We start from the raw sequence: 26,275 nt of genomic DNA, 5'->3' as shown, positions 1-26,275 counted from the left end.
GGCACGCAGGTGCGTCGTCCAAGAGCCCGTCGGCCCAAAGCTCAAGGGAGCCATATTGTGTTTAGTCATCAATGGAGCGCACACCGCTAGCCCCTCCTCCGGATCGCCCCTCGGGACTCTGGGACTTATAGTTCTTTAGTGGATCACCCAGGTGGGTGCAAGTCGGTGCTTGTTGGACTGATGAATCTCTAGACCCGATACATGTCCCGAGTTTTAGGATATCGCCCGAGACATGTCTCGGGTTTCGGGATAACTTCCCTCATCAGTAGAGAAAGATCGTTAGGGGTGGAAGAGAAGGCCGCCACACAACAGTCAAAGGCCTCGATGCCAGAACCGGCACGCAGGTGCGTCGTCCAAGAGCCCGTCGGCCCAAAGCTCAAGGGAGCCATATTGTGTTTAGTCATCAATGGAGCGCACACCGCTAGCCCCTCCTCCGGATCGCCCCTCGGGACTCTGGTACTTGTAGTTCTTTAGTGGATCACCCAGGTGGGTGCAAGTCGGTACTTGTTGGACTGATGACAAGATGCAGCAAAAGAGCTTGAAAAAGATCCGTTAATGGCGCATTTGTTAAGTTCGCCACCCCCCTATGCCCAGAATGCTACGGCACCTCCGCAACCTTTAGTTGCGCAACCTGTGGTTGTTATGCCTCCTGTTCCTCCACAGCACCCACCAGCTACTCTTCAGCTGGCTCCTGCTCCTCCGGTGCAGCCTCCTCAAGGGCCACCGACTTTGACATCTGCTCTGCCTATACTCCCTACAACTTTGACTACTATAACGACTACCACTCCTGGTACTTCTCCTGACACTGCCTCTGCATTTGCCTCGTCTCACTCTGCATTCCCTCTTGTCTTTTCCTCGATTTCTCCTTCTGTTCGTCAGAGAGTGGCTAGTACTGTTATTAGTATTTTATATCCTTTCTTTGGAGCGGCAAGTCCGGCTCCTGTCTCTGAGCATAAACAATTGCGTAGCCAACAGCCTGATTCTAGGGAGAAAGAAACGTTAAATCATTTGGCACATAGATGGGTGACTGACCTGACAATATATGATCTAAACTCATTTATGGATGTCTTCCATCAGTGGGAAGCATCAAAGCAGAGATACGTTTTCGAGAAAATGTGTGCTTTTCTGTGTGAAGATTTAGAGGAAAATGATTTGGACTCTAATCCGCCCGAGTTAAGCCATGTACGGTACGAGTTTTCAAAAGGCGCAATTGTGGGTTCAGATGTTAGGAAAGCAGTTGCGACGTTGTTTTTAGTCATCAATGGAGCGCACACCGCTAGCCCCTCCTCCGGATCGCCCCTCGGGACTCTGGTACTTGTAGTTCTTTAGTGGATCACCCAGGTGGGTGCAAGTCGGTACTTGTTGGACTGATGACAAGATGCAGCAAAAGAGCTTGAAAAAGATCCGTTAATGGCGCATTTGTTAAGTTCGCCACCCCCCTATGCCCAGAATGCTACGGCACCTCCGCAACCTTTAGTTGCGCAACCTGTGGTTGTTATGCCTCCTGTTCCTCCACAGCACCCACCAGCTACTCTTCAGCTGGCTCCTGCTCCTCCGGTGCAGCCTCCTCAAGGGCCACCGACTTTGACATCTGCTCTGCCTATACTCCCTACAACTTTGACTACTATAACGACTACCACTCCTGGTACTTCTCCTGACACTGCCTCTGCATTTGCCTCGTCTCACTCTGCATTCCCTCTTGTCTTTTCCTCGATTTCTCCTTCTGTTCGTCAGAGAGTGGCTAGTACTGTTATTAGTATTTTATATCCTTTCTTTGGAGCGGCAAGTCCGGCTCCTGTCTCTGAGCATAAACAATTGCGTAGCCAACAGCCTGATTCTAGGGAGAAAGAAACGTTAAATCATTTGGCACATAGATGGGTGACTGACCTGACAATATATGATCTAAACTCATTTATGGATGTCTTCCATCAGTGGGAAGCATCAAAGCAGAGATACGTTTTCGAGAAAATGTGTGCTTTTCTGTGTGAAGATTTAGAGGAAAATGATTTGGACTCTAATCCGCCCGAGTTGAGCCATGTACGGTACGAGTTTTCAAAAGGCGCAATTGTGGGTTCAGATGTTAGGAAAGCAGTTGCGACGTTGTTGTCGCTTAGGACTGAAGGTGTTTCTAAGTCGTTGTTTGAGTCTGATTCTTCTGTTAAAAAGAAGGGAAGACAATATCCCATGAGAGAAGTTCCTCCTCAATGGAAGAAAGAGGTAGCGGCTGGTCCTGGTAATAACCCCCCAGCCATACCAGCACACTTTCAGCATGTGTGGGTGCATGTTCCATGGAAGCGAGCTGAAGTTTTGGCCCTTAAACAGACATTGCCTGATCCCCGTAAAAATCCTGCAGGGTATTACAAAGAGTTGTCACAGACTGCTGGGTCATGTATCATGAATTTAGCGGATATAGACATGTTGTTTGGGAACGTTGTTCCACAGCCTTTATGGGGAAAGATTAGTCATACAGATCATGATCAGGAGTTAGGTGACTCATGGGCTAATATTGCTGCTGCAGATGCCCGACAAGTTGGTGGTGCTAAGCCTGAGCCTTTAGTAGCAGAACTTCCTGGTAAGATCATTGATTATATGAAAACTATAATGCCTGCGATGTGTGTAAATTGGGATAAGTTGTCTGCGTGTAAGCAGAAGAAAGATGAAACGGTGTCTGATTTCTTCACCAGGTTTGAAGAAACGTTTGTCGACCACAGTGGTCAAGATATGAGCACAGAGGGTGGTCAGCGACTGTTCGTCGATAAATTCGTGCACAATTTGTTACCAAAGTTGTGTAAGAAGTTAAAAGATTCAGAGAGTTCTTGGGCAGTTTCCTCTTCAGCACAGATATTGGCTACTGCACAGTATTACAAAAATCGAGACAAAGATGAGAAAGATAGAGCAGAGAAGAAAACGAAAGAGTTGAAAACGAAGGTTCTGTTACAGCAAGCATATCCGCCACGTGGTGGTGGTGGCCAGAATAATGGTGGTCAGAATAACTATCAAAATAATTATCAGCAACCTCAACAGTTTCAAAGGCAGAGAGTAGAGTATACTCAGCCACGTGTTCCCGTAGGTCCCAACCAGTGTTCGTATTGCAAGGAAGAGGGTCATTTTAAGTATAGTTGCCCTATTCTGTTACAGCGCGCGAATGGTGTTTCAAACACAAGAGGTAGAGGTGTTCAGCAAGCGTCTAGAGGTAGAGGACGTGGAAATTTCCCCCAGAACACACAGTCTCTTCCACCTCAAAATTCGATGAATAGGTTCGATCAGCAGAATAACGCATCTGGTAGGACAGCTCAGTACTATGCTGATGATTACTATGCAGAAGATGAGAATATGGAAGGTTATGATTGCTAGGACAGCCATAGGCAAAGAGAGGGAGTTATTTCAGTTCCAGTAGATCAGAGTGGACCATACGTTGAGGTGATTACATCAGGTGTGTCAGAGCCTTTTCTGTTGGATACTGGTGCTACAAAGAGTTCTATTATGCACTCCATACTCCCTGGCGCACCTTTGTCTGGCGAAATGAATGTTTCTGTAGGTTTTTCTGGTGCCCCGGTTAGGAACCCGATTTCTAGTCCTATGTCCCTTTCTGTTGGTCCTTGTGAATTAGAAGCACCCCTTATTCTGACAACAGGTTGTGGTGAAAACTTGTTAGGATTAGATCTGTTAAAAAGATTGTATGCAACTTTGTACTGTTCTCCTTCAGGAGTACAACTTACCTTAGGTAAGAAAGTGGTTTCCTCAATATGTTTGTCAAGGGATAAACTTCCAACAGAATTGTCGTTTCTTCCTGATATTTTTTGGGCTACTGGTCCTAATGATGTGGGTCTTTTAGAAATACCACCATATGTTGTAACATTGAAAGCCAATGTTAAAATGCCACGAATTCCCCAATACAAAATCTCTAGTGAAGGTGAAAAAGCTTTGCTAGTGATCGTTTACGATCTGATTAAAAAAGATGTGATTGAAGAGACAAAAGGCAACGTTTGCAATAGCCCTGTCCGTTTTGAAACGAACTGATCCCTTTCAGCCACCTGTGTACAGATTTGTGATTGATCTTAGAGAGGTGAACAAAATAGTTGTGCCACAATTTCCAGTTGTTCCTGATATCACTGCCCTATTGACTATGATTCCAGTTTCTGCAACCTGGTTTTCGGTGATTGACTTGAAAAATGCTTTCTTCAGCATCCCGATTGCTGAGGAGAGCAGGGATATTTTTGGCTTCAGTTTAGGAGGACGAAGCTTCCGCTTTAAACGCGCTCCCCAGGGCTACTGTGAAAGTCCATCAATATATAGTCAAGATTTAAAAACACAGCTTGATACGATTGTTTTACCTGAAGGTGCAACCCTTGTACAGTACGTTGATGATTTGCTTGTTGCTGCAGATACTGAGGAAATCTGTAAAGAAGCCACGTTGTCATTGTTGCGTCATCTGTGTGATTTACATCACAAGGTGTCACTTTCCAAATTGCAATATTGTCGACAAGAAGTGACCTACTTAGGTCATCTCTTATCAAAGGAGGGAAGGAAACTGACCCCAGAAAGAATTCAGGCAATAGCGAAATTGAGTGTGCCAAGAACACAGAGAGAAGTGCATGCTTTCTTGGGCATTACATCATATTGCAGGCAATGGATACCAAATTTTTCTTTATTAGCCAAACCTTTGGTGGCATTAACGTGTAAAGATACACCCAATCCCGTTCCTTGGTCTGAAGAGTGCCAGAAAAGTTTTTCTGAATTACGCACAGCATTATCTTTGGCTCCTGTGTTAAGTACCCCCAACTACAGTAAGCCCTTTACATTGTATGTCCATGAGAAAGAAGGCTGTGCATTGTCAGTGTTGACACAGTTGTTTGGAGACAAGCAGCGTCCATGTGCGTATTTTTCGTCGACTTTGGATCCGGTAGCTAAAGCATTGCCAAGTTGTTTAAGAGCAACAGCGGCAGCAGCTGTTTCTATTCGACAGTCTGCTGGTCTAGTGATGAATAACATGTTAGTCGTGATGGTCCCACATGCAGTAGACACGTTGTTAAACAGAACCAAGACACAGCACTTAACTAGTGCTCGATTGTCAGGTTACGAATTAACATTGTTAGCAAGTCATGTGCACATAAAAAGATGTAACACTCTAAGCCCAGCTACGTTGTTGCCAATTGTAGAGGAATTAGATGCTTCAGAACAGCATGATTGTTTTCTTAGAACAGAAGAAGAAACGAAAGGGAGAGTAGATCTCCTAGAAACTCCTCTTGTAAAGTGTGATGGTACATTATGGGTGGATGGTTCATGTTTCAAGCTCCCGAATGGTGATACGACTGCAGCATATGCTGTCACGACTTTGCATACGATTGTTGAAGCTGCACGTATTCCACATAATTCAGCTCAAGCAGCAGAATTGATTGCACTTACGAGAGCATGTGTGTTGTCGAAAGGAATGAAAGTGACCATCTACACCGACAGTCAGTATGCGTTTGGTGTGGCTCACAGTTTTGGACGATTGTGGAAAGAACGTGGGTTCCTGACTTCGCATGGAGCTAAGATTCAGCATGGTCAATTGGTGAATGAGCTTCTTGAATCACTGACCTTGCCTCTGCAAGTGGCGATTGTGAAATGTAGTGCTCACAAGAAGGTGACTGATGATGTTGGTCGTGGAAATGCATTTGCTGACAAAATCGCGAAAGAAACTGCAAGGAATGTGATGAGCCGAATGTATGTTGCAGGCCCTGCAAGATGGGTTGGTGATGTTGGAATGTGTGAAGACACGATAGAGAGTGTGAAGTCTATTCAAGCTGAGGCTACAGAGAAAGAGTTGAACATGTGGAGAGAAAGCACGGGTAGAATGGATGCCAATGGTTGTTGGGTTGAATTGTCAGAGCATCAGAGATGGTTGCTACCCGATGCGTGTGTGCTTGCAGTGGTTACAATGGCTCATGGAATGGCTCACATCAGCGTGAAAGGGATTTGCAAGTTGTTGGCTCCAGTATGGCAAAATGCAGGAATTCCTAAGTGTGCAGAGAATGTGGTCAAGAATTGCATGGTGTGTCTGAAACACAATCCTGGTAGGGGAACCCCAACTCCAGCTGGTCATTTTGCGCCTCCTACGTATCCGTTCGAGGTATTGCAGCTAGATTTCATCCACATGGAGAGGTGCAACAACTTAAAATATGTACTCGTTGTTGTTTGTGCCTTCTCAAGATGGTAGAAGCATATCCCCTAAAGTACAATACTGCCTTGTCCACAGCGAAAGCCCTTGTGAAAGAGTTCTTCCCTAGATTTGGAATGCCTAGAATGGTCTGGAGTGACAATGGGAGTGAATTTGTGGGTCGTGTGATGAAGAAAGTATGTGAAGGGCTAGGCATTCAGCAGAAGTTCCACGCTGCAAATCACCCCCAATCAGCTGGATTAGTAGAATGTTATAATGGCACGCTTAAGTTAAAACTAGCCAAAATTCAAGCGAGCACTGGTCTTAAATGGCCTGATGCTCTACCCTTAGCACTCCTATCCACCAGAATGACTGTGCATTCGCGAGTGAAACTTAGTCCCTATGAAATTGTCTTTGGCCGCCCGGCCAACATATGGGGAGTGCCAAGGCCCACAAAGTTCAGTGAAATCGAACACCCTGTTTTACTTGATTATTTGTACGAATTGACGGCTAAATTGCGTGTTTTACATCAACAGGTCCATGACACCCTGCCTCCGGTCTCTGAAACTCCAGGTCATCCCATCGACCCTGGATCCTGGGTTCTCGTGAAAAACTTCCAGCGAACCAAGAACGACCAGCCCAGGTGGACCGGACCGCACCTCGTCCTTCTTTCCACAAGATCAGCTGTTCGAGTGGAAGGGAAGAAGCACTGGATCCGACCACCAGCTGAACTCCTCGTGAAGCGGTTGCTCCTGCCCACCTCCCACTCTTCAAGCGCCACTGTGGTATCGTAGCGCTGAATATCGAATTGCATTTTCTTTAATTTAGCCATTCTCAGTCATTCCTGACAAGCGCCCAGCTCCCTGCGTAGCGCTCCGCATTTACGTAGTAAATTACAGTAATTGTATCCTACGTTCATTGCGCTGTAACTGCAACTGTCCCTTTCAGGCTTGCTATTAATTGTTGCTGACCTGTATGCATAGCGCTGCTACTTTGAAACCTTGCATTTGTATTTAGCTTGCCCTCGCATAGCGTCCTGTTGTTTGTTTGTAAGCCCACCATTTTATTGTGCCTGCAGACCGTCCCTCCCCTTCGCTAACGCCTCCCAGCTCACCCTCCCACCCACGAAGGACTAGAAACCACTCTGCTGAGGAACCCCTGTGACCAGCTGAACTCCTCGTGAAGCGGTTGCTCCTGCCCACCTCCCACTCTTCAAGCGCCACTGTGGTATCGTAGCGCTGAATATCGAATTGCATTTTCTTTAATTTAGCCATTCTCAGTCATTCCTGACAAGCGCCCAGCTCCCTGCGTAGCGCTCCGCATTTACGTAGTAAATTACAGTAATTGTATCCTACGTTCATTGCGCTGTAACTGCAACTGTCCCTTTCAGGCTTGCTATTAATTGTTGCTGACCTGTATGCATAGCGCTGCTACTTTGAAACCTTGCATTTGTATTTAGCTTGCCCTCGCATAGCGTCCTGTTGTTTGTTTGTAAGCCCACCATTTTATTGTGCCTGCAGACCGTCCCTCCCCTTCGCTAACGCCTCCCAGCTCACCCTCCCACCCACGAAGGACTAGAAACCACTCTGCTGAGGAACCCCTGTGACCAGCTGAACTCCTCGTGAAGCGGTTGCTCCTGCCCACCTCCCACTCTTCAAGCGCCACTGTGGTATCGTAGCGCTGAATATCGAATTGCATTTTCTTTAATTTAGCCATTCTCAGTCATTCCTGACAAGCGCCCAGCTCCCTGCGTAGCGCTCCGCATTTACGTAGTAAATTACAGTAATTGTATCCTACGTTCATTGCGCTGTAACTGCAACTGTCCCTTTCAGGCTTGCTATTAATTGTTGCTGACCTGTATGCATAGCGCTGCTACTTTGAAACCTTGCATTTGTATTTAGCTTGCCCTCGCATAGCGTCCTGTTGTTTGTTTGTAAGCCCACCATTTTATTGTGCCTGCAGACCGTCCCTCCCCCTTCGCTAACGCCTCCCAGCTCACCCTCCCACGCTCCGCCCCCTCCTCTGCCCATTAATGTCAGATGGTCCCACGCGCAGCGTCCACGCGCTACGTACACGCCGAAGGTGCGCCAAAGGTAAGCCAGTCTACGCCCGTCCGCGCCTGGACCGCGCCCAGCGCCAGACCCCCTGCCCCTCGCACTGCCCAGCCCTCCCGCATTACCTTCGATGCCGCCACCCTCCTAGCCCTTAACCCCGGTCGCGCCCCCAACTGCGTCCAAGCCGCTCCTGGACACACCCATGGACCTTTCTCTTGCTACTCCTGCAAATTCATCGGCACCGACAACATCTCCGCTACGACCACACCACAGATTCCTGTCCCCAATCACCTACAATGCATCCTTCTCAACACCCGATCGGTCCACAGGCACGCCATCGACCTATGGAATCTACTAGACACCATCTCTCCAGACGTCGCCTTCCTAACAGAAACATGGATGAACGCTTCCTCCGCCCCAGACATCACCATTGCCATCCCTGAGGATTATAAGATCACACGCAAGGACCGTACCGGCCACACAGGAGGAGGAATCGCTATCGTCCATAAAAAATCAATCCGCATCTCAACCAGCTCTGACGCCAACCTCGCCAACTCCGAACACCTTCACTTCCAGATCCACATCGACCCCAAGACCACACTCAGGGGCACCCTCCTCTACAGACCACCAGGACCCCGCGCAAAATTCAGTGAAGACATCACGGACTTCATCACTCCACACGCGCTCCCCTCCAAAGACTACATCCTTCTGGGAGACCTCAACTTTCACCTTGAAAAGATCAACGACCGCAACACCACCACCCTCTTGGACAACCTCGCCAACCTCGGACTTAAACAACTGGTCACTTCCCCCACCCACATCGCAGGTCACACACTCGACCCCATCTTCACCTCCAGCAATCATGTCTCCTTCAGCCACACTACGGATCTCCTCTGGACTGATCACAGCTGCGTTCACTTCACCTACAACAAACCAAAACCCATCAACCACCTCCAACCAACTCTGCAAAGAAACTGGAACAAAACCACCATCGACCAGATCTCCTCATCGCTCCTTCTAAACACCCCAGCCCACTCTTCCAACCCAGACCAAGCCGCCGCCAACTTCACCCTATGGTTATCCAACACCGCCGACACCTTAGCACCACTGAAAAAACGTCAAAGCAAACCTGGCTGCAAGAGGGCCCCATGGTTCAACGATGATCTTAAGAAATCCAAGAAACTCTGCCGCTCCCTTGTAAAGGCCTGGAAAAAAGACCCAACCACTAGCACCAAGGACGCCCTCAAAAACGCCACCCGCACACACCACCAACTAATCCGAAAGGCCAAGAAAACAGCATTCAAGGATCGACTTGACAACAACGCCCACAACAGCAAGGAACTTTTCAACATCGTCAAGGAATTTACCAACCCCTCGGCCAACTCCAACGACATCACCCCCTCTCAAGCCCTCTGCGACTCCCTAGCCTCATTCTTCCACAACAAAATTGCAGACATCCACAACAGCTTCAACAACCAACCCGGAGACCAACCCACCCAATCATCTGCTGGACCTTCACCCCCCTCAAACACCCTCAAAGACTGGAACCCAATCTCCACTGAGGACACCATCCGCCTGATGAACTCCATCCACTCAGGATCCCCCACAGACCCATGTCCTCACCACATCTTCAACAAAGCAGACTCCGTCATAGCACCGCACCTCCGAGACGTCATCAACTGCTCCTTCAACTCCGCCACCTTCCAGGAAAGCTGGAAACACGCTGAACTCACCGCCCTTCTGAAAAAACCCACAGCGGACCCCACCGAACTCAAAAATTATCGCCCCATTTCGCTCCTTCCATTCCCTGCCAAAGTAATCGAGAAAGCTGTCAACAACCAGCTCGCCGCTTTCCTCGAAGCCAACAAATCCCTCGACTCCTCACAATCTGGCTTCCGAGCAAAACACAGCACTGAGACCGCCCTCATCGCAGCAACAGACGACATTCGAACTCTACTGGACAATGGAGACACAGTCGCCCTCATCCTCCTCGACCTCTCTGCAGCCTTCGACACAGTCTGCCACAGCACCCTTTTACATCGTCTCAAAAACATCGGAATACAAGGAAAAGCACTTGAATGGATCACCTCGTTCCTCACCGGAAGAACCCAGAGAGTCCACCTTCCACCATTCAAGTCCGAGGCCACTGAAGTCATCTGTGGCGTACCACAAGGATCTTCACTCAGTCCCACCCTCTTCAACGTATACATGAGCCCCCTTGCGGCCATCGCCCGCCAACACAACCTCAACATCATCTCTTACGCAGATGACACTCAACTGATCCTTTCTCTCACCAATGACCCCAGCACCGCCAAAACTAACCTACACGAAGGAATGAAAGAAGTTGCCGAATGGATGAAACACAGCCGTCTGAAACTGAACTCAGATAAAACAGAAGTCCTCATCTTAGGCACCTCCCCCTCGGCATGGGACGACTCTTGGTGGCCGGAAGCCCTTGGAATAGCACCCATCCCGACAGACCACGCACGGAACCTAGGCGTTATCCTGGATTCTTCACTCTCAATGAACAGACAAGTCAGCGCCGTATCCTCATCCTGCTTCAACATTCTTCGCATGCTCAAAAAAACATTTCGCTGGATCCCCACCGAAACCAGAAAAACAGTCACCCATGCTCTGGTCACGAGCCGTCTGGACTACGGAAACACCCTCTACGCAGGCACTACCGCTAAACTCCAGAAAAAACTCCAACGCATCCAAAACGCCTCAGCCAGGATCATATTAGACATCCCGCGTAACGAACACATCTCTGGTCACCTGAAAGACCTCCACTGGCTACCCGTCAATAAGAGGATCACTTTCCGACTGCTAACCCACGCACACAAATCACTCTACGACATCGGACCAGAATGCCTCAACTCACGACTGTCCTTCTACACCCCCTCCCGCCAACTACGTTCTTCCAGCCAAGCACTCGCCACTGTACCTCGTATCAACAAGACCACCATGGGAGGCAGATCCTTCTCATACCTGGCTGCTAAAACATGGAACTCACTCCCCACTTACCTTCGCCTTACCCAAAACCACCTAGCATTCAGAAAGCAACTTAAAACGTGGATATTTGACAAGTAACCCTCCTCCCCTCCCTAAGCGCCTCGAGACCCTCTGGGTATGTAGTGCGCTATATAAATTCTTTGACTTGACTTGACTTGATCCACGGGGTCCATTGTAAAAGGGTACCATTACCTCTGCCGTACGACCAGTGGGTACGGAAGGGTGTCGCTGACTCAGAGACTGAAACCGTGCCACGTTTTCTGCCTTTCAGTGATGCACGTGTAAAAGGAACACTTACTGAACAAGAGAGTGATACAATTTTGCAACCAGCTGTATCACCATCAGTTCGATTGGACACTACAGAACCTGAACTCCTTTTCCAAGATAATACAATACCAGGAAAACAACGATATAATTTGAGGCCGAGAAATACGAACTAATAAAAGTGTTTTTTTTCCTCCGAGTACTATTTTTGAAAGTGCAGCTCTCCCATCTGAGAAACTTGCTTATTTTTGTTTTTCGAACCGCCATCCGGGTTCCGCTGCTAGGGCCGCGATTGCCCAAAGTCTTTGGGGTGCAGCTGACGATGTTAGGTCGACAGTTCTGGTTGGTCCAAGGGAGTTGCCCTAGACTGACAGAAGCATTCCTTAGCAGAAACAACCTCCCATCGCGGGCAGCACTTTAGAGAGGATGGAGTTTTTCGAGATGGAGAGACCTGCCAAAACAATGAACTTTAAAGCCAAGATATGTAAAATGATGACAAAGAAAAGTTTTTTGATATTGTGCATTTTCATGTTATTCAGTGTGATGATATTTTTATTATGATATGTTTTATTCTCTTTTCAAGTGACATTTGCACCCACTACATCGCCTGCACTTCCTCCTTCTACTGTTTCCCCACACTCTTTTCAACCCCTTCCTGAACATGAATCCACTAGGAGATTAGTGTTTATTAATAACTCCTTTGTTCAGCTCTTGCACCAACACCAACTTGTAATAAACACGACTAACTGTTGGGTGTGTGGTCTTATGCCTCACACAACGGATAAAGGTATCCCTTATTTGGTCCTGCCTTTCAGCCATAATGGTTCTGTGTGGGCATACAGAACAATGTTCATCTATGCACGTGAAGTCCACCCCCTACGTTCTGTAAAAGACAATCCTAAGAATAGTGCTCTAGTTAAGGGTATAGTCGACATGATTAAGGAAGATATTTCTTATGAAACTACCCCCGAAGATGAGACACTTGCATATATAGGATGGAACGTGACCGGATATGGAGCTACTCTGAGTAAGAAACAGCAAGCTAAGAGATCGTCCCCGATTTGGATTGTACCCCATCAGGGTCAACTGTGTCTGCAAGGTACTGGCAAGAATCCCAGAGCTCAGTTAGGGAAGAGTGTCTGTACGGAAACGTGTTTTTGGGTCTCAGACTTCCCCTGCGTTTTTAGCAGCTAAGGGTACCTATTTCATCTGCCATGATAGAGCCTATACATGGTTGCCCCCTGACTTTTCGGGCTCATGTTTTGTTTCGTTCCTGTTGCCCCCCACCTACACAGCAGCGGCAGATTACCACAAGACAAGGATAGTTAGAGGTGTCTTGAGTAAAGAAGACACTGCAGGACAAGGATTTGGGTACTTTGTAAAGGGTTTTCTGCCGTTCTGGGGACCCATGGTTAACAGCAGGAACATAAGGCAAGTGACAAGGGTGGTTGAGTCCACCGTAATTGAAACTGCTGGTGCACTTAGTAACTTGACTGCTGAGCTCCAGTCGGATCGTCTTATGACCCTTCAGAACAGGGTCGCTTTAGATGTCATACTTGCAGACCGAGGTGGGGTATGTAAATTGATCCAATCGAGTTACTGTGTTTTCATTCCAGATAACGCTCCAACAGTGTACCAGGCCATCTCCAAACTGCATAAGATTTCCAAATCTATTCATGTGGATAAAGGAGATTGGTCGTTAATGGGATGGTTCTGGCAACTGATATCCGGCCGGGTATGGAAAATTCTGATGGCCATTGGGATGGTCTTAGCCATTCTTTTCCCGTTCTGTCTGTGTGTGCAGTGTGCTCCTGCAATATGTGGCCTCTGTGCTACATCATGTGTAAGGAAACCTGTATCAAGAGAAGAGCTAAGTACTAGGATGATGTTACAGCAGCATCTCAATGACTTTAGGAATATAGACCTGGACTCAGATTAGCATGCGATTAGGTTAAATTGCCTATGTAAGGGCAAAAGGAGGGTTTGTAGTTCTGAAAATTCTGGACTCGTGAATAAAACTTTGTCGTAGCATGACGAATTTGATATCAAAAGACCGAGAATGGCTAGTACACTATGTACAAGCATTTTCGTCTTGCTCAAGTAACGATTTCACCTCGAAATCGTAATTTTTGTTCTGAACCCTTGGGTTCCATTTTGGGCACGGCAGCCATTTTGTGAGTTGCCCTCACATAGGCAGATGATTAAGCCAAATTCGATTCCAAAGGACACGTACACCTTAATTGACTTTTCTGTGACCTGGGCAAGCTGGAACCATTGCCCCAGGCCGAACCTGCCCGGCCAGTTCCTCTCCCAGTGGCCGAACGAGATAGCATCAAGGCACAACATGCCATAAACCCTTTTCATTGCACACACACCCTGCCGAATCTTGCTCACACCTGTCCCTGCTCTTTTCTCTCTCACTTGCTTTATGATGGGGAGGTGCCCGTTTTTATTGGGGGTCCACCGGTATCTGATGGAAATGTTGGGCCTTGCCGGGTAATTTGTTGTGGGCTGGACAAACTGAAATGTGGGCTTGTCTTCATGACTCTGCTTTTTCTTTGTAATGGGAACATGTGAATGGTATACTAAAATTCAAAGAATGTTTGCCTAAAGCACAATATTTCGTATAAAAAGAGAAGCCTGACTTTGTAAATTTGAGCAGTCTCCTGAGAATATACATCCCGTGTTGTTGTACTTCTAGGACGCCTGTTACTTGGTTGCAGCCAATAAAATCGATCCTTGACTTCACCTAGAAGACTCTGAGTTTCTGTGGTCTGAATCAGGAAAGTACTCGAGGTCTTTGGGTATACCCTGACACCACTGGGTTACCGGTTCGGTACCGGTTCTGAAAAACCCAGTACCTCACATGGTAGCAAATGTTAGCCCCTGGATGGGGAATACTCATCTCCAGGCTACTGCTAGGCCCTGTTTAATGAAAAGTGTATTCTTGAATGAAAGGGTTATCCCAGCCCATCAAGGATAAGGAAATGTACTAATGAAATGTTTTAAGGAGATAGTGATACCTGCATTATCGACATTACCTTGAATGATTTGCCAAATCTGAATTCTTGCTTAAGGAAAAGCTCATTTGGCTTGAATGCATTGTTTATCAGTGTCTCAAGGAATGTCTAGGGTTGTGTAAGGAAATAGATATGAGTTCCTACTGAAATTTTTATGCCTGCTTAGTGTAGGTACTGAAATGCTGATTCTGACCTACTGACCTGGGGATTGAAATGCCTGCAGTTCTATAATGAAATGTTTCCGTTACCTCCCTAATGAGACGGGGCCAGGATCCTGTAAGCCATTTGGGGACTGAATTCTTCTGAAGTTAACCCCAGGTTGGGGGTCGAGTTGTGCTAACCTGCCCCTAGGCAGGTCCTTGGAAGGTACCGCTATTGGGCTAGTTTCACGGCACCCTGGCCCAAAGTGCTAAATGGCTAGTGTGGCGAATGGTAGGTCTACCACTGTTGAATGAGTCAGCTTAATGCCCTGATGACTCCTGAGTAAGGAAATGTTATTATTCCTGCCTGATTTCTAGGGATATGTTTATTCTGACCCCATGCAATGTGTGCCTCCCATAATGAGATGGTTATCTTTACCTGTGTGCGGAGATGTTTATTTCTGATTAAGAAAATGTGGTACCTATGCCTAGGAGGGGGTTCTTCCTAACTGTTGAATGTTTATCCTGCCTAATGCCAGGTTTCCTGGAAGCCAACAGTTACCTACTTACATGTGTACTGCTGTGTAAAGAAACGTTATAACTTTCCTGGCAGGGTTATTGCAATATGCTGAGTTGATTAGGGAATCACACCCTTTACTCCTGCAGGGAAATGATTATTAAAATGTTCTTCCTAGTCAAGGAAATGTGTACCCTGGCGTAAGGAAGTATCTATCTCTGCGCAAAGGGGATAACTGAGAGGTACTGCTAACAAATGAAACGTTTTACTCTTACCTGATGAGATGGGTAATTCAGTCCTAATGAAATGGTTTACCTATGCCTAAGGAAATGTTCTACGTTGGCTTCATAGAATGTTCTACGCCTGCTTAAGGGAAGGTTTTTATTCCTGCTAAGGAGTTTTATGTAATGTTCACCCTTGCTTGGTGAGAAGTTAATTGATTTGCCTACTGAACAGGTTACTTACCGTATGACATGTGGACTCTTGCTACATGATATGCTCATCCTTACCTGATGAGCTGGTGGTCCATGCTAATCCTAATTAAATGTTTATGGCGCCGTGTTAAATTGGATATTTAACTGCTCCCTTTACTCCCCTCCGATGAAATGCTTTGATGAGTAATTGATACTGCAATTTTTGATTACCCTGAACCTTGATCTTACATAAAAGTGTATTGTTTTAAATCAAACTCACTCGTGTGGTCTCAGTTATTGCGAATGCGTTTATTGTCTCAGTGGTTGTGTGTGCTGTGTAGTCACTTAACACCTAAGCTTTCAGGTGCCTACCTGCTCGTGCCAGGCTACCCCCGGGGAACTGGTGACCCCAGTTCCTTCATTGGTGCTGAGCGGTGGGATTCAGGACCTGTGACTATACAGCACCCTCCAGTGAGACGAAGTGCGCCGCAATTAGACTGGCCACCTCTCGTGCCTGCAAGCATAATTAATTGCCCCCCACTGTCTAGCCTGTAGAGTGTGTAGAGACCTGTTTGACCCAGCATTGTTACCTACGTCCTAGTGCTTTCCCTTTATTTTATCAGGGTCCCCACCTGGCAAAATGGAGTTCCGGCTGGCCGACCTGAAAGAGTACACAGGGGCACAGCCATGGGAATTTTGTCAGGGGATGAGGGTGCCGTTTGGGCGGAGAGCCGCAAAGGAGGAGCTCCGTACCGCGTTGAGGGCATGGGTAAGGGCCCACCCAGAGGGGAGAGGGGATGGGGAACAGGAGGGGCAGGTCACACAAGGGGAGGCGGGCGCTCCAGAAGGACTAGACCTACTGAACACTGTGATGAGTGGAAATGTGTTGCCGGGAAGACGTTCCGGGACAAGCAGTAGGGTATCTAGGAGGAGTGCGTCGTCAAAGGTGTATGAGGACAGGAGGGAGGAGAGGCGATTGAGATTGGAGCTTGCTAAGCTAGAGCACGAGAGGGAGAGAGAAAGGGAAGATAGGGAGTTCGCAATGGAAAAAGAGAAATTAGCATTGGAAGAGAAGAAGCTGGCGCACGAGCTTCATCTTAAAGAGTTAGAGCTGAGAGCCTTACAATTAGGTGCGCCAAGAAATTCTAATGGTGGCAGCGTACCCGAGGTTCGGGGGAGTGATCCTGAAGGGAGTGGTGCAGGGATCTTCTGACCCACCGAGGCGGGAGAGGTGAGGAGTAGCCAGCTAGGTCCCAGGATAGTAAGAGGGTTGTAGCCCCTCACATCCCATCTACAGGAGGGAGTGAGATGGGGAGGTGTCCCGAGGTGCCCCAACCGTAGTCACAGGGTCTGGAGAGTTCCATAAGGGGACCCCAGGTTGGGAGCCTAGGCAGTCCTGATGTGCCTTCCAGTAAAAGGGATCCCCTTGTGACAGGAGAACCCGGAGCATCAGTAATCGGAGCTCCAGTGGTTCGGGGTTCTGACCAGTCGCAGGGTTTAGATCCTGGACTGGGGTTTCAGGTTCAGGAGTTGCCTGACTTGGAGGGTGGGGTACCTGTAATCAAGTTCCCAACCAGTTTGACTTCCAGGGGTACTTCTCCCGGTGGGAGGGTGCGGAACTCTGGGAGGGGGTGCGGAGGGAGGAAAGACTCTCCTCTGTCACCGGCTCAGCCACAGGGCGCAGATCCCGGGTTGGGTGGCCAGGTTGAGGGTTTGCTGGAACTGGCGGGTGGGACATCGGTAATCAGAGTCCCTTCGGATTTGACTCTCAGGGGTACTTCTCCGATGAGGAGAGTGCGGAACTCTGGGAGGGGGTGCAGGGGGAGGGAGGACTCACCCCTGTCACCAGTTGAACCTAAGGGTCTAGACTCTAGGTTGGGTAGAGAGTGTTGTTCTGAGGGTGTCCCGCTTAGGAGTAATGGGCGGAACCCCAGAAGGAGAGGTAGGGGGAGGAGAGCCTCGCCCCTGGTGGCTGGTCAGCCTGAGGGTTCGGACTCCAGGTGGGATGACCAGTGGCCGTTTGGAGCTGCAAGGAGAAGGAGAGTGGTCAAATTGTACTACAGGCCTGGGGCTACTGCCCCCCACTCTGTGAGAGAGCTAGGGCCAGAGACTTTTGGACTGTCTAGAGGCCAGTCCTGGCCACATCCCACTAGGGAACACCAGTGGGGTGGTTTGAGTGGTGAAGAGCTGGCAGATGCCATTGAAGTAACGGGCCTGCGTCCACCTTTTTCCGCCCCAAGCAGCGAAGCCCATCACTGTGATGATTGGTCTACCCTGGCTTTTGGCTGGGGGGGAGTTGTGTTGGACTTGGCCCTTTTCCCAGAAATGTTTTGCTTTTTGCTTCCCCTAATTCCGGATGTCCCCCCATGGTAATGTAGTTGTATAGACCCTGTGAGGTTGAAAGGCCCTGTGTATTATTAAAATCAATGCTAGGTGCAGGTGCTCTCTACCCTCAACATGGCTGCCATAGGCCCCTGTTACTGCAGCGTGGTCTTGTTAAGGTGCATTCTAGTTCCCAGGAGCTGGCAGGGACTCCAAACATTGTTGCCATTCCAGCCTGCCTTGACTGCCCACAGTTAGAGTAGGGAGGCTCCTGGCACCTTCTAGAATAGGGGCGGAACCTATTTTTGCCACCTTAGAGGGTGGTCACCTGACCTGGGCCTATAAAAAGAAAGGGAGGGAAACTTTCCAGTCAGTTGGGGCATCACTGACCTGGGGGACCCACGCAGGAGATTTAGGCGGTACGGCCTAGTCAGGGACTTATGCCACTGGGAGTGACAGGGCTTAGGTGCTGCCTTCCAAGTTGAGTGAGGTACCCTGAGCTAGCCCACTGATCTGGCCCGGCGGGAGGGGAACCCAGGGACCATCTACAGTGACCTGCTGAGGAATCCTGTCAGCAGCCCTCAACTCAACCCCCCTTCAAGAAGGAAGGAACTATCCCCAAGGGCGCCAGAACAACCAAGCGCCAAGAAGAAGTCTAACTGCCCTACCACAGGACTGCTGGGGGAACAACCAGGTATTGGCGCTCTGTCACCCCCTGCGCTCCCGGACTCCACCTGGGCCCCCCTTTGCTGATCTGCCACTGTCGTGTGGCCTGTCCTGCCTTATCTGATCTGCAAATCTGACTATCCTGCCTAATCAGCGCTCTCCTATGGTGCCCCTGAGAAGCGCTGTGGACTGCTGGAATTGTTGTGCCTCTAAGCGCTGTGAAATTGCACCCGAGCGCTAACTCTGCTGTGAAATTGCCCCGAGGCGCTATTATTGTCCCGCGCCGTTCTGCCCTGGAAGTGGCTGCCCGACTTACCACTCCAGAGTGGGAGCCTCGGTGCCTTCTTGTGCCCCCCTCGGCGACCCTCGGTGTCAGGAGAGGGCCGCCGCCGCATCGTGATGGGCCGCGCCCGGCCCGATTGTGTTCCATCCTCACGGCGGCCCCCGGAGACTTGGGGAGGCCGCCGCGATCACCAGCCGGCCGGTGCTGTCCTCAGTACCCCCTCGGCGGCCCTCGGAGCCAGGAGAGGGCCACCGCGAATTTATGTCAGGCCGCGCTAGGCCTGAGGCTGCGATCTCCGCGCCTCACGTGACGGGGGCGCCCGGCACGTCATCGGCCGCACCCCCGCCCCTTTGCCACGCAGCCATTGGCTGCATTTGCCGCGCCCACTGGGCCTGCCCGGCGATGGGCCGAGGAGGCCGAGCCCCCTCCCCTCCAGCCCCCGGATTGGTTCCCGGGCCTCGGAAGCCTCTGGAGGCCCGGGACCAGGAGAGGAGCTAGTGCTGACGCCCCGGAGGAGCCCAGGAGCCCCCACCAGCCTCGGGAGAAGCAGCGGAGCAATCGGGCTTCCCTAGAAAGCCCCCTTCCCTCCCGAGGCTAGCTGAAACCTCCGCAAGGGCTCCCCGAGGAGCCGAAGAACCCCGGTTAACCCCTGCGGTCGCGTGACCTCACTAGAGGGCTCCAAGAGGAGCCGGAGCCCTCCCCCAGCCCCCTGAGCCTACGCAAGGGTCCCGAGAGGCCGAAGAGAATAAGGTGAACCCCGGGGAGGTGGGAGGAAGGCCGGAGAAGGCCCGAGTTTGCCCCACCGCGGGGGAAAGTTGAAGTTGGGCCCTGCTGGCCCTGAGAGCCCTTGAGACTGGGAAGCTGTTGTTGGGCCTAGTTGGACCCTGCGGTTCGAACTGGGCCACCCCAAGGCAGGAGCTGGGTATTCCGGGCTCACTGGCCCCATTTGCTCCAGATGGTGACTCATATTAGAGTGGCCGGCTTGATTGTAATGGTTACCCCCGCTTAATAAGCCAGTTTAAGGCCCTGACCTATACCCAGATTACCCTTGCCTGATGAATGGGTCGTTACTGCCCAAGGAGATGTTTCTATATACATAAGGAAAGGTTTTATATGTGCAAGCCAAGTTCCATAAGTTCATTCTCGCTACATGAAATGCTTATGCTTGCCTGTTGAAATGCTTAGTCCTGCATAGGGGTCTGTTACTGTTTTCTTTAAAGGTGGCTTGATCCTTGATGAAATGTTTAATGGGTCATTACTATTAAAAGAAATGTTTCTATTGATATAAGGCAGAGGTCTTCAAACTTTAGTCGGCCGAGCCCCCCCATCTAAACCTTTTTACGCGTCGAGCCCCCCCACCGCCACTACCACCTGACAAAAAAGTTCTGGAAGCTGGTACTCTGCATTATTGATGGCCATTCCCTCCTGCAGAGCCCAGGTTGTATAGGGCAAATAATATTAAATAAAGTAAGAGTGTTTAGTAAACTGAAGCTTTTGTAGTGCATGTGTTTATCCTAAAGTTAAAATGAAAAGTCTCCAAGAAACAAATTAGCACAAAAAATTACATTGGTGCTTTATTTTTCACATAAAACACAAAATTTAAGATAGATCTGCAAAAACACTCCCAAAACACATGTGTGGGAGTGCTTGTTTTTCTCCACAGAGACAATGGGTGGACGTATTCTTGCTTCTGCCATCCTTAGGTTGTGCTCCACTACCAGTCTTGAGCAGTGCCTGGAAATGGGACTGCTCACAACATTTCCAATATATTTTTTGAAGTTTCATATAGGGTGAACATGACCTAAAGGTATTGGAGCGCTTTACAGGAGCATCTTTTATATTACAGAAGCACACATTCATTTTTTGTAAGTACAGGGAGATTAAGTGATTTGCCCAGAATCACAGGATGTTGAGCAGACATCAAGAATTGAACCTGGTTTCCCAGCTCTACAGTCATCAGCTCCAGCTGTTGTGCCACATCCTTGCCTCTAAACAAGATATCAGAAAAAGAAGTTCCACAAAACATGCTTTCTGACACAATCGAAAAATCCATGATTATGTGGAGTATGGCCAGGTGTTGCCATGTCAGTAGGAGGCCAGCCGCAGTTTTCCAAGAAGCCTAGGGGACATTCACATCATACACATGTGATATAAGTGATTCAAGAGGATATATACATCTTTATTTTCTAGTAGCATTAAGAGTCAATTTGTTAGCATAGTTGGCTTATAAAGAAGATCGCCTTCCAAAGCTTCAGAAATAGTTGCACAATAATTTTTTTTAATTTGGTGTATGAAAGAAGTGAGGACAGATGGTAGGCACACTTAACAATATTTGTTATATTTGACTGTGGACTCAGCTCTAGGGATTGGAACATATCAAACAAGCACCAGCGACTTTAATCAAGGTCAAATTCATTAAGTCACTGGTAAATTAAGTTATTTTACCCACACGATGTTGAGCCGAACCCAAGACTCGAACCTGGGTCCTTAGAACTCAAGGCAGCACCTATGGCATTAATGCCAAATCCACTCCTCCTTGAAATATCCAATGTTCCCACTAGTATTGGGACGAAGGGGAAAGGAGCGCGGCTTAAAAAAAATAATACAAAAAGCTCTTCACTCTTACCTGCCAGAGAATGGAATCTACAGGAAGGATGTAACCGTTGTAAACTCCTTGCAGTGAAATGTACTTCCGATTTGGGAAGCAACATGGAGCGCAACTAGACAGAACTTTGGGGGGGGGGGGACTAAGATTCCCAGCCAGGGCTGGCTCTAACACTGATCGCACACATGAGAGGGACAGGTGAGTGAAGTGTCGCATGAGCAGGGTGAGTAGTGTGCTCGTGTGACAGCAGGGTGAGGTACAAGGTGAACTTGTGTGACTGCAGGGTGAGGTACAGGGTAAACAGCGCAAGAGTATTGTGAGTGCAGAGTGATCACTGTGAGTGCAGAGTGTGCTGATGTGACCGCAGGGTAAGTGGAGGGAGAACGGTGTAAGTTCATGGTGAGTGGCTTAAGTGCAGTGTGGTCACTGTGAGTACAGGGTGAGAGGGTGGGTTCAGGGCATAGTGATCAGTGTGAGTACATTGTGATCCCAGTGAGTGCAGGGTGAGTGTGAAAGTGAAGGACGAGAATGAGGAGTGAGTTGTCTGAATGCAGGGTGCATCCCCAGACACAGTTGAAGTTACTCAGCATGTTATTGAGGCTTGGCATAGGGTTTCAGATATAAGTTAAACTATTGCTTTTATGGCAAGGTCCAGGGATCGAGGGTGGGGGAAATAAATATTGTGCTCAACCTGCAATAAACTTCCAGTCTTGCGATTAGGGTTGCCAGCTCATTATATTGATGTCCCAGAAGGTACAAAAGTAAGCAGTCCCCTAAAGCCTATTTTCAGCACTGATTGGTGCACACTTGGAACAGCAAAAATACATAGAAAGTATTTTTAATTGTGTTCTAAGGCTGCCTGAATGATCTATGACATATAATTAAAGGGAACAAAGATTTGAAACTTCACATTACAAAAGAAGACATACTATTTTATTTATAACCCTATTTAGTGTCAAGACAGGGCCTTTGCAGACTCTTTAAACAGCACATGGCTGGCATTTTTATTTTGGTAACCCTACTTTATATTCCTTTTCATGAAATGCATTCTCACATTAAGGCAGTAAAAAGTAAAAGGTAAGGAATAGGCAGAGCGGGGACACAGGGGGTACTGGAACCAGAAAACAAACAGCCTCTTTAATCATTTTACAAAGTATGTAAATATGCACATGGGGCAGATTTACAAGCCCCTTGCGCCACATTTGTGTCACTTTTTCTATGTTAAAAGTGACGCAAAAGTAGCGCAAGGGGCTTGTAAATAAGCCCCATGGTTTTTAACAGGCACACAACACCCATGGGCACAAAAGGCTTCAGCATGCTTCCCTCCTCCCCCACGCCCCCTAGTTGTGTGTGTCAGCACAGAAATAGACAGTTTTGGAGCTGCGCATCCGAGTACTTCACAGGTCTTTAAAAGACCATTTAAGCGTTAATGAGGCTTTGTTGTTTTCCTTCCTTTCTTAGAGCCCTTGCATCTCCATGAGAATTAGCGTCCTACCCCCTCCGAAATCGTCTTGCCTCTGGCCTTTAAAGACCTGTGACTCTTGACACTCTCAGCCGAGCGAGCCCCGGGCAGCTGCAGCAGCCAGGGCTGAGAGGCACGTCTCGCGACTGGAAACAACAGTGTTGGGTGTAGTGCGCGCCCCCCCTGAAGGGATGTGGTACCCCCCCCAGGGGGGCGCGCCCCACAGTTTGAAGAGCTATGCTCTAGATCGTAAGGGGGCGCACCCAGCATGTGTTGCAGGCTATGCATAGGCTGTCGGTACTGTCAGTGATGCGATTGTGGCAGCCCATAATCACACATGAGAGTAGCAAAGGGGGCCAACTCACCGTCCCCTACTATATCGTCAGCAGAGCGTATCCCTCTGGTCCTCCGCTAGGTAACCGGAGTTCAGATCATACTTGGCCCCAAGCAGCTCCTTGAGAAGAGCAGGGATCAGCAATGCGTTATACGTCTGAGCCAGGAGAAACGTGAGGTCAGTGAACCAACGCTGTTATGCCTCACAGTGGCATTATAGGCAGCCAAATCATTCATCTGCCTTCCTGTCCGCTCACAGCACCTGTGCAGAGGAGATGGACCCAGCGTTCGCCTCCCAGTACTGGCTCAGATATTGTGACCGTCTGTGTTTATTTTCAGGGGCTTTATACCGTGCTGTATACGTTCTCCAATGGGCCTGAGGAGTTTGCAACCGTCGAAGATTATGGTCGAGTTGCAGAAGATCATGATCAAAGGTACTGTTTGGGGGATCAAGGCGTAAACGTTTACAATGGAAGCAGGAGGTGAAAAGATAACCGCGTCCCTCAGGTGCGTCAATCACCATGTATCCATCAAGGCATGATCATCAATAATGTCAAGGAGGATGAACCGGTCGCGGGGCTGCATGGTTTATGGTTTCTGGACTTGTCAAGGTGCCATATTCCAGCCCCCCTACTCATTAAATCCCTGGCTGCCCCAAAGGAGAGCAGCAGTTTGGTCAGCCGCCGGGGCATAGATAGAGCCCACACACAAAGACTCATTGAGGATCTGAACCTTGGCAAAAATATATCTGCCCAGGGGGTCCCGCCATGTCCGCAGCGTACAAACCCCCAGGGCTTTGTGAAATAAGATGTCCAACCCACTCTCCCTGTGTTCCAAAGGAGTAGATGGGTGTGTAAGGGTAGTCTGGATCCTGCTGGCATGTAGTACCGTACTCATCCAATCCCTTCTGAATGTATCATGTTCAATAGGTGACAGGTGTGTTTCCTTCAGCAATGCTACATCAAGGCGGTGTATCTTCTGAAATGAGAGGATTTTCTGTCTCTTGATAAAATGGGTCAGGCTGTTGACATTAAGGGGCATATTTACAAGGAAGTGGTGGAGCACAGCGTTGGCCTCTTTGGTTTACGCCACGCTCTCCACTGCTGAAATGCAGGGCTACACCGTATTTACAAGAATACGGTGCAGCCTTGAATTTCACCCTGTGCTGGTGCTAAATTTAGCTGCCTAACGCCAATGGTGCAAGGCTGCCTGCGTTGAGGGGAACAGGCATGACAAGTACCACGCATCAGGGGTTAGAGTAACACATTTCAATGTGGTGGTCCGCATCACCGTACTGAAATGCAAAGTCACACATTTTTATGGCTGTCTGAGCTGTCAAGGGCTGGAGCGCTGCTATAATAATTAGAAGTCAAACTGAGCAAAGCTGGCAGCGCACATTTAGAGGTTCTGGTTTAGCTACTTTCAGGCATGGCACTCCGATCCATCATGTGAGACATCCTGTGATTCTGGGCAAATCCTTCAATATCCCCGTGCCTAACAAAAGTGGATGCGTCCATCTGTAACACAACTGGGGCTCATATAAAGCACTATGATCCCTGATACCTTCGGGTCGAGTGCGAGCTTAATGAATCTCCGAAAAAAAATGCAGGAGACATTCCTATTCCAACTCTAATGCTAACCCCATGAAGCACCCTAAAACTTTAGGGCTACTTAGACAAAGACAGACTGTAATCCAAGTCACAGAGTTTCAAACCCACTACTTCCTGAAGAAAGCCTAAAGGAGGTTCTGGCGGTGCCCGACCAAAAGAACCAGTGGAGGCCAAGTTGCGTGATGTTTGGGTGGTTTCCTAGGGTCAGCTCAAACTGCAGCAGTTTAGGGAACACAACTCTTCCCCTTTCAAGAGTTTGACACCAGCCGCTGTATTAGTGGTGTATGTACTGTCAGTAAATTATTTTAAGGGGCTGAGAACCCCTAGTCATAAGCACTGAATGCCCATGCTGCTCCAGACCAAGGGCTGCCTGTCCCCTGTCAACACTCAGCATTTCTGTAAGGAACCGGTTACGTTTCAGCCCCACACAGAGCAAACTAGTCCTCGTGGATCTCTAGGACCAAACACTCTGGTCCTGTGATCGGGGTCGATCAGCAGCCCTAGTTTTGTTGTTTTCGCCTGAAGTGCTCACCTCCATGTCTGCTAAAGTTGGGTTTATGAGAGAGAGTTTAGTGTTCTCTCGCCAGCCACCTACAGGTGCTGCTGAAGAGGGTCTAGAATAGGTTAGATTTGCAGGTATGATGAGACATGGCTGACCTTTCCCATGGAGCGGCGCTGTTAGCAGATAAATGTACACACTCTTGCTAGCAGTACTAACAGTATTGATCAGGGCATGGCATCACCATCACCGTTCCTTTGTAAAGTGTACATGTTTCTATTACTTTCATGTTTTACATCTCAAACCTTGATTTCCAAACTTGTGCTGAATATACTCAGCCAGCAGCCCATCTGGACATGGTTGGAGGGGGCCTGATCCAATCACTTATTGCAATTGTGAGGATGATAAAGTGGTAATAAACAGGTTTGACGTTGAAATCCATCGGCTTTGAGTCTCTGTGTTGTCTCCTTTAAGATTTGACTAACCAACAGTGTCATAACAGGCCCCTCACACCTCTCCGATGAGGAACACCCTAGACCAGTGGTCTTAAAATGTTTTAATGCCATGCCCCCAACTCCACAGCGATCGTCGGGCTACCCTCAGAATTTTTCACAATTATTCTATTCAATTGGCAATGTTTAAATATGTCTAGACTTATTTAAACATTGCAATTAAGTACTGTTTTAAGAATGCAATCAAATACATGATTGCCAAAGATACTATTCTGGTCAGGTAGGCTTTAATATAGTCTTATGGCCTGCTGACGAAGGCCTGCATCTCGGGACTATAACGAGTTCAGGGCCTTTAACAAGCGGTATATCCCGAAGCAGAAGGGCTATAAGGCTATTTGAACATTCCACCCACTGAGGGTAGAATGTTCTAAATTAAAAAGAGAAAAACATGAAGACAAACATTGGAATGTTGGAGCTCCGGACT

The sequence above is a fragment of the Lissotriton helveticus genome, assembly GCF_964261635.1.
Source record: "Lissotriton helveticus chromosome 1_1 unlocalized genomic scaffold, aLisHel1.1 SUPER_1_unloc_56, whole genome shotgun sequence".
Taxonomy (NCBI): domain Eukaryota; kingdom Metazoa; phylum Chordata; class Amphibia; order Caudata; family Salamandridae; genus Lissotriton; species Lissotriton helveticus.
Note: the sequence above shows the minus strand (reverse complement) of the source record.